Source organism: Suricata suricatta, chromosome 12 (genome assembly GCF_006229205.1).
Source record: "Suricata suricatta isolate VVHF042 chromosome 12, meerkat_22Aug2017_6uvM2_HiC, whole genome shotgun sequence".
In the NCBI taxonomy this organism is placed as follows: domain Eukaryota; kingdom Metazoa; phylum Chordata; class Mammalia; order Carnivora; family Herpestidae; genus Suricata; species Suricata suricatta.
The window spans coordinates 79,693,159-79,701,436 of NC_043711.1; the positions used below are offsets into that span (position 1 = coordinate 79,693,159).

The 8,278-nt window shown below is 45.4% G+C and overlaps 1 long non-coding RNA gene across 1 annotated transcript in view; it reads right to left on the reverse strand.

The window, feature by feature from the left end:
• LOC115273984 overlaps window positions 1-8,278 on the reverse strand; it is a 48,049-nt gene that overhangs the window by 15,625 nt on the left and 24,146 nt on the right. The window lies entirely within an intron of this gene.

Genomic DNA, 8,278 nt, shown 5'->3' on the forward strand with positions numbered 1-8,278 from the left:
GGCTAGGCAATGCCCCTCACTGTCCTAAACCCACCTCTCCATTTTACATATGGGAAAACTGAGGCCCAGTGAGGACACGCACCTAGTTGGTGTCAGAACCGGCCTTTGTCAGCAGCTGAATTACTGAGAGCAGCTGAATTACTGAGAGCAATCAGAGTCCATTCATACAGCACTTTCCGGTCTGTGCCTCCCTTCTCTCAGGAAGCCAAGGGGTTCTGTTGTTTAACGATTATCATTTCGGGGTTCTTCTATAATGTGCGAATACAATTCTAAGAACTTGATAAATATTCACTCACTTAAAGCTCACAAACACCTTACAAGGCAGGTACTTTATTATCCTGATTTTGCCAACAAGGAAACTGAGGCCAGGGTGCATATGAACTTTGCCTAAGGTCACACAGCCAGGATTCAAATTCAGGCTGCTTGAAGTTTTAAACACTATAAAGTCCTGTTCTTTTTACAACTTAAAAAAAAAAAAATACCCGAGGCTCCAGGAATGGACATGACTTGCCTAAGGCCACAGGGCTAGCGAGTGGTGGTGGCTGGGCTCCTGTCTCCAGCCCCGGACTGGCCCCCACCCCAGCAGTGTCCTTTCCCGGTCCGTGTTTGTTGATTACAAATGCTGATTGGGAACCTTCTTTGTAGTGTCCTTGCCCGAAAGGTAAGGCAGCCAGGAGACACACCCACAAGACAGAGGGATGAACAGGTTCATGAGGGCACCGGGGGTGGCTCCGGGAGCACCTGGCAGAATAGGGGGGGTTCCTGGAAGTCCAATCCTTGAGTAGAGTCTCCAGGTTCAAGTGGGACGTTATCCAGGAAGACAGGGAGTAAGAAGTAGCATGTACGAAGGCCAGGAGTGTGCGAGAACGTGTGAAGGGCTCTGCTCAGCCCTGAGCGAGGGTAAGGACAGAAATGACAGAATAGAGGATTACAGAAGGCCCTGGGGGGGAATCGAGCCACCAATCTGCCCATGTCTCCCAGAGTGACCTCAATATTCCCATCCATACAATGGTGGAGGCTTGGTACCTGAGGACCCTGCCAGCTCTGGCCTTCAGCTGTTGACAGCAGGATGGGTGTGAACAGGAGGACTGTTTTGGAAGGCAGGAGGCAAGCAAAGAAGGGCATTCTAGAAAGAGGGTCCCACAGGAGCGAATGTCCAGAGGAAAGAAAGTACAGGGCAGGTGTTGAAAAGAGACAGGAAATAGCTTCTAAGGAGGGTCCCTGGGATGCTGTACACAGAGGAAGCACTCAAGGAAGGAAGTCATGTTAGTCTGAACTCTTTAGCAAATGAGAGAAAGAAAAATATTGACTTATGTAACTGAGAAGGCTCGAGTACTTCAGGCATGGCTTAGGCATGGCTCCAGGCATGGCTGGATCCAGGTGCTGACCTGTTACTGCGAGGAGCCTGTCTCTCCCTCCATTGTGACTGTGATTTCTTCATTGATAGTCTCACTCTCAGGGACCTCATGGAGCAAAGGTGGACCACCCCTAGCTCCAGAATCCATCACACAAACTACACTGGTGGAAAAAAAGATTCTCAAACCCTCCCATGGCATTATCCTGGACCCTTTCCTTTCCCTCACATCTAACATTTATCTTCATGCAGTGCGCACATGATGTAACTTACACGTAGATCAAGACAGAGAAGCATGAGAGCACCCCAGAAGCCTCCCTCAAGCCCCCTCCTAATTAATAACCCCCTTAATGGTGTATTCGAGTCACCATCATCCTTCGCCTGGTTTTGTGCATCAGTTCCCAGCAAGCTTTCACTCTTGCATCACTCAGTTAATTCGGTTACTTCGGTCAGTTCAGAGATCCTGTAAAACGTAAGTCAAAAGATGTCCCTCCTCTGCCCCAAACCTTCCCAGAGCTCCCATTTCATTTGGTATAAACGTCAAGGCTCTTACCATGGCCTGTAATGTCCTCCACAAGCTGGTATCTCATCTGCTTCTTGCGCCCCTCCCCCCAGCACCCCTGCTCCACCTCTGCTGGCTTCCTTCTCCTCCAAGGCTCTCAGGCACACATGCACAGAGCTGTCGTGCTTGCTATCCCCACTGCCCAGAATCCTCTTCTCTCCCAGCCCCCACACAGTCACGGTTCACCCCGTCACTCCCTCCAGTTTGTGTTCAGGTGTCCCCTTTGACACCCACTCCCACCCACGATGGAATATCAGCGACTGGATTTATTCTCTCATTTGAAACAAACAAAATGAGGCAAAATATATAAAATGACAGTTTTCAAGACACTGGACATCAGGCAGTAAAGGATAGTGATCTCTAACAGATGGGAAGCAAACAAAGTAAACCCTATGAAGGCCCCAGTTTACTGCCTGGGGGGAGTTTCCAGATCCTAGCGCAGGGAGAGGGAACCCAGCTGTAGCCCAGAAGATTCCTTGCGTTAAGGAAATTCAGCTGCAAATCCAGGAAGACCAAGGAAAGCTGAGTTTGCAGGACAGAGTATCAGAAAGGAGAGAGCACACAGAGAAAAGTCCCAAGAGCTGCAGAAAATCCCCTGGAGTATTAGGCTGAACACTGGTTGACGCTTTTGTCTGATAAAACTATTCTGGGTTGGGAAAAAACATGGGAGAAGACTAGAGAACACTGACCAGCAGTCACATGGGATCCAAAATAGAGCCAAATAGAAAAAAAATCATAACCCATGGGTCACTGGTTACAGTACTGAGGAAGGTCTTTTCTCAGTATTGGAGATGAATTAGCCCTCAACAAAGCCCTGCTCTGGACCCACTCAACAAATCATAAAATCAAGATTTGAAAGCATCAAACTATTTCCAGGTAAGCTAAATGAAACTCAGAGCAACACTCAAGGAGAAACAGAAATATAAAAACATATAGCATACAACAAAGGTAAAATTCATAGCATTTGGCATCCAAACAAAAATTACCAGGCATGCAAAGAAACAAGAAAACATGGCCCATAATGAGGACTATAATGAATCAATTGAAGTTGACCCAGAACTGACACATAAGTAGTGGACTAAGAACACTAAAACAATTATTAAAACTGTACTATGTATTATTAAAAGTTAAAGAGACACATGGAAGACATTAAAAGATCCAAACTGAATTTCTAGAAGTGAAAACTACAACATCTGAAACAAAAAATATGCTGGGATTAATGGGTGACCATACACAGCAGAAGAAATGATTAGTGAATTTGAAGACATAGTAGATAGAAACTATCCAAAATGGAACACATAGAGGAATAATAATAATAATAATAATAACAATTACAATAAGAGGCATCAGGAGCTGTGGAACAACTTCAAGCAGCCTAATGTGTAACTGGAGTTCCCAAAGGAAATATTTGAAGCAGAATTGCTGAGATGTTCCAAAGCTGATGTAAGGAATAAACCTACAAATCCAAGAGGTTTAACAAATCTCAGGCACACAAAATAGAAAGAAAATGATCCATCATGGTCAAATTGGTGAAAACCAGTGACAAAGAGGAAAATATTTTAAAAAAACAGAGAAACAAAGGGCCACCTAGGTGGCTCAGAAATTAAGTGTCTGACTCTTGATCTCAGCTCAGGTCTTGATTTCAGGGTGATGAGTTCAAGCTCCAAGTTGGGCTCCATTTTGGGCTCTATGCTGGGTATGAAGTTCCATTAAAAAAAAAAAATACAGGGGCACCTGAGTGGCTCAGTTGGTTAAGCGACCAACTCTTGATTTTGGGTCAGGTCATGATTTCACGATTTGTGGGATGGAGCCCCGCTTCAGGCTCTGCACTGACAGCGCAGAGACTGCTCAGGATTCTCTCTCTCCTTCCCTCTCTGCCTCTCTCTCAAAAATAAATAAATAAATAAATAAACATTTTTTTAAAAATACAGAGAAACAAAGATAAGAATAATGGCAGATTTCTTGTTGGACGTCAGATAAGGGAGAAAGTAGTGGATCAAATCTTTTAACTCAAAGAAAGAAAAAAATGTCAACATAAAATTCTATACCCAGTTAAAAATCCTACAAAAATGAAGGTGAAATAAAAATGTTTTTCAGACATACATAGTTGAAAGAATTCTTCACCAACAGATCTGCACTACAAGAAATGATAAATGAAATCCTTTAGACAAAAGGAAAATGATACTGGAAATGTGAATTTACATAAATGAGTAAAGAGCACCACAAATATTAATTACGTGAGTAATTATATAAGATTTTTCCTTATTATTTTAAACTCTTTAGAAGATAATTTACTGTTTAAATAACAGTATTTTATGCTGTTGTAACATTTACATAAGTAAAATGTAAGATAATAAAATCAAAATCCAGAAGAAAGAAAGGGAAGTGCACTATTATAAGGTGCTTATACTGTACATAAAGTGGTATAATATCACTTGACCATAAACTGTGGTCAGTTAGAGATATCTAGTATAAAGCCTAATGTAACCACTGAAATAACAGAATGCAGAATTATAGCTAATAAGTCAATAAAGGAGGTAAAATAAAATAATAAAAAATGTTCAATTATTCAAAAATAAGGCATAAAAATAAGAAAAAGGAAATGAGCAGATAGGAGAAATAACAAGCAAACAGACTTCAATCTAACCATACCAATAACCACGTTCAATGTAAATGGCGTAAACACCTCCAATTAAAAAGCAGAGATTGTCAGATTGGATTTTTTAAAAAGGCCCAAATACATGCCACCTACAAAAGAAGAAGAAGACAAAGAAGACGATGAAGACGAAGACGAAGACGAAGACGAAGAAGAAGAAGGAAAGAAGAAAAAAAGAAAACAAAACAAGCACTTTAAATATAAAGACACGAGTTAACAGTATAAAGATGGAAAAATTATACCATGCTAACACTAAGCAAAAGCACACTCAGTGGCTTAAACCACAGAAACTTATTTTCTCACATTTATGGAGGCTGGAAGTCAAAGATCAAAATATCATGAGGTTTGTTTCCTCTGGGACCTCTTTTCTCGGTGTGCAGACAGCCGCCTTCTCACTGTGTCCTAATGTGGCCCTTCCACTTTCTCCCTTGTGTCTATGTCTGTATCCAGATTTCCTCTTCTCCTAAGGGCACCAGTCAGATTGCATTAGGGGCCATCCTGAAGGCCCTGTTTTAACTTATTTACCACAATAATAGCCCTAGCAACCAAACAGACACATCCTGAGGTCAGGCCTTCATATAAATTTTAGGGGGACACAATTCAGCTCATAACAGAAAGGGAAGGGAGAAAGGATGGCAAAAACAAAACAAAAACACGTACAAAAAACACACACACACTCTGAAAACAAAAAGCTCACTTTGAATACCTAGTCTAGAGAAAGCCAATGATAAATCATTGATGACGATCCAACTCCTAAAAGGATCAGAATATATACTTAAAAGAAAGAAAGAAAGAATGAACGAACATTGGGCGCCTAGTTTAATATCAAACAAGAGTTATATCAGAGCAAAGAATCTTACCAGTGATTTTTTTATAAGGTCATTTTATAATGAGTAAGAGATCAATTAATCAAAAGCATATAACATTTTAAATGTTTATGCCCCTGATGGCAGAAATTCAAAATACATGAAGCAAAAACTGATAGACTTGCAAGGAGAAATAAATCCACAATTGTAGACTGAGCTTTCAAATCTCAATAATTGAAAGAACAAATAGAAAATCAAATGTCACCTCTTTGGTATGTCCTACTTTGATCATCACTTTTATTTTTTATTTATTTTTTAATTTCAATGTTTATTTCTGAGAGACAGAGAGACAGAACACGAGCAGGAAAGGGGCAGAGAGAGAGGGAGACACAGAATCTTAAGCAGGCTCCAGGCTCTGAGCTGTCAGCACAGAGCCCAACGTGGGACTCACACTCACGAACCCGAGATCATGACCTGAACCAAAGTCAGATGTTTAACCGATTGAGCCACTCAGGCGCCCCTTGATCATCACTTTTAATTGCAACCCCACACTCTGCCCCTCTCTCCAGCACACATCACCTTCTATTTTATTTATTTATTTTAATTATTTATTTTAATTAATTTATTTGTATAATGCCTATAACTGTGTCTGACACTTATATGATTCTCAAAATTGAAGATTCTCATGTTGAATAAAATCATGAGTGAAAGACTGCTAATTGCTATTATTATGACTGGTATTATGTGACTTTGCATGTAGTCTTTCTTGTGATTTCAATGGTGAGAACCCAACAAAATTAATCTTGGAGGCCCAGAATTCTAGAGCACAGGGGTAGAAATCCAGAATGTTCAAGTAGGATGCATAGAATGTTAATAGTCTAGACCCTCAAAGGCCTACAATGTTAGAATCTGGGGATGTTTAGAGCCACAACATGAGAATCAGGGACCAGGGTTGAGGAGGGATCTAAACCTGCGGTGGGGGAGGGGAGGGGCGGTTGGGGGTAGGAGCCTGGTTCACAGGGGGACTGTTCAGAGTCAAAGAGAATTTTTTTAATTCCTTTTTTTTTTAAATTCTGAGTGTCCCCAAACTTTAGTGTCTGTACAGAGGTGTACACCCAGCTAACTAACTCAGCTCAGCCAAGGGACCGAGAGGCTATCCACCCACGGCCTCAGGGGCTGTGGCAAAGAGGAGAGGGAGGGGGTGGGGTGGGGAGGGAGGCTGTATTTCTTATTTCTGCATTTTTATTCAGCTCCTGCTCACGGGGCCCCTTCTGGACGGTGGGCCCGTGAGGCCTTTCAGTCACGCAAGACTGGAGGCTGTCATTATCAGAGGAAACCACCAGCAGCAGCTTCACAGCAATAGGGGGAGAGGCAGCAGCCTACTGAGGCCTGTCCCTCATCCCAGGGAACCTGCCCCACCGCCCCAGACCAGCTAGGGAAGCTGGGTCCTAGGGAGTGGGAGACAGGGTGCACAGGGTGTCCATCTCCAAGCCCAGGACTGTAGCCTTCACCGCCCCGGAAATGGAGCATCCTGGGGGGGGGGGCGGAGGGTCCAGCCGTGGATTCCACACACATAATCGCTGTCTTGCTTTGTTTTTACCTACAGCTCTTATTGCCCACTGAACCTCATGTCTTATATGTGTGTTTTATTTCTTATCCACACCCCAAGCCAGAGTGTGAATGGTGAGGGCAGCCAATAGCCTCTGCTTTGCTCACACTGTCCCCACCCGGTGGTGTGCTCGTGGGCTCTGCACACAGCAAGCGCTCCATTAGTGCTGCCGGTGGTCTGCATGGACCAAGTTGCTTCTTCGGGCCCAGAGGCAGGGATCCTTTGAGCATTGGGTCACACCCCCCATGAGAACTGGCAGAGCGGTGAATCCTCCACCCACACACTGGCATGCAGGTGCCATTCCTGAGGACCTGAGACACACCTCCCCACTCCGTCCAGCCCCGGCCCCAAGCTCTGCTGAGACCACAGAATTTGAGCCCACGCCCAGGCACCGTTCTGCCCCACCGCCCAGGAGAGTGTTGAAACTCAAGGGCCTCTCTCCAGCAGCATCTCTTAGCCATCAGTTTTCAGTTGTGGACCCGTGCCCATCCCGGGCAAAGCACAAGAAATCCCAAGAACCAACACTTGTGAGCACTTGCTGTGTGCTTAGCGCTGCAGCAGTGTGGTCCATGCCCATCACCTCCACTTCCCCTGGGAACAGAGTCCTTGTTTGAGACACAACCTCACAGAGTGAGCAGGGAGCATTTTCTGAACCCCATTCTGCACCCCTTGCCATTGGCCTCCACAATAGGCTGGGGTTTTACCCTCCATTTAGGACCTGGGTTCTCAACATTACCCGAATCAGGCTGCCTTTTTGAGGCTGGGTCAACGGCTGGCAAAACCCCAGGAAAATGCACAAAGAGGCACGATTTATCAAATTCCCAGGGCCTCTCCCTCCCACCCTCCACCCACCTCCACCCACCTCCACCGCCGCTCCAGCCATCAGAGCCTGCAGACCTCCAAGGCAAGAGCCAGGCATTACACACCTGGGGTACAGGATGGGTGGCAGGGTCCCCTCTTTTGGACACTGCTGGGAGGCCCCCTCCCCATTCCTTCGTGGCCCCTTCTTAATCACCACCGTGCTGCTTAATTGGGCGGCCTCGCGAATGCGCGCGCGCGCGCGTGTGTGTGTCTGTCGGGGAGCCGGGAGCGTCACTTCTCACACATGGGGCGGCCGGGTGGAGTGGGGGTGCTGGCTCCCTGCCCAGGAGCGAGACCCCTCCCCCAGCCCCCGGCCGCTGGAGGATTGTGCAGCTCAAACAGATGGACCGAGCCGAAGGGGCGGGGGCGCGCTGACGGGGTGCGAGACGGCAGCGCGGCGGCCCGGCCTCCCGGCGCCCTGACAAAGGCG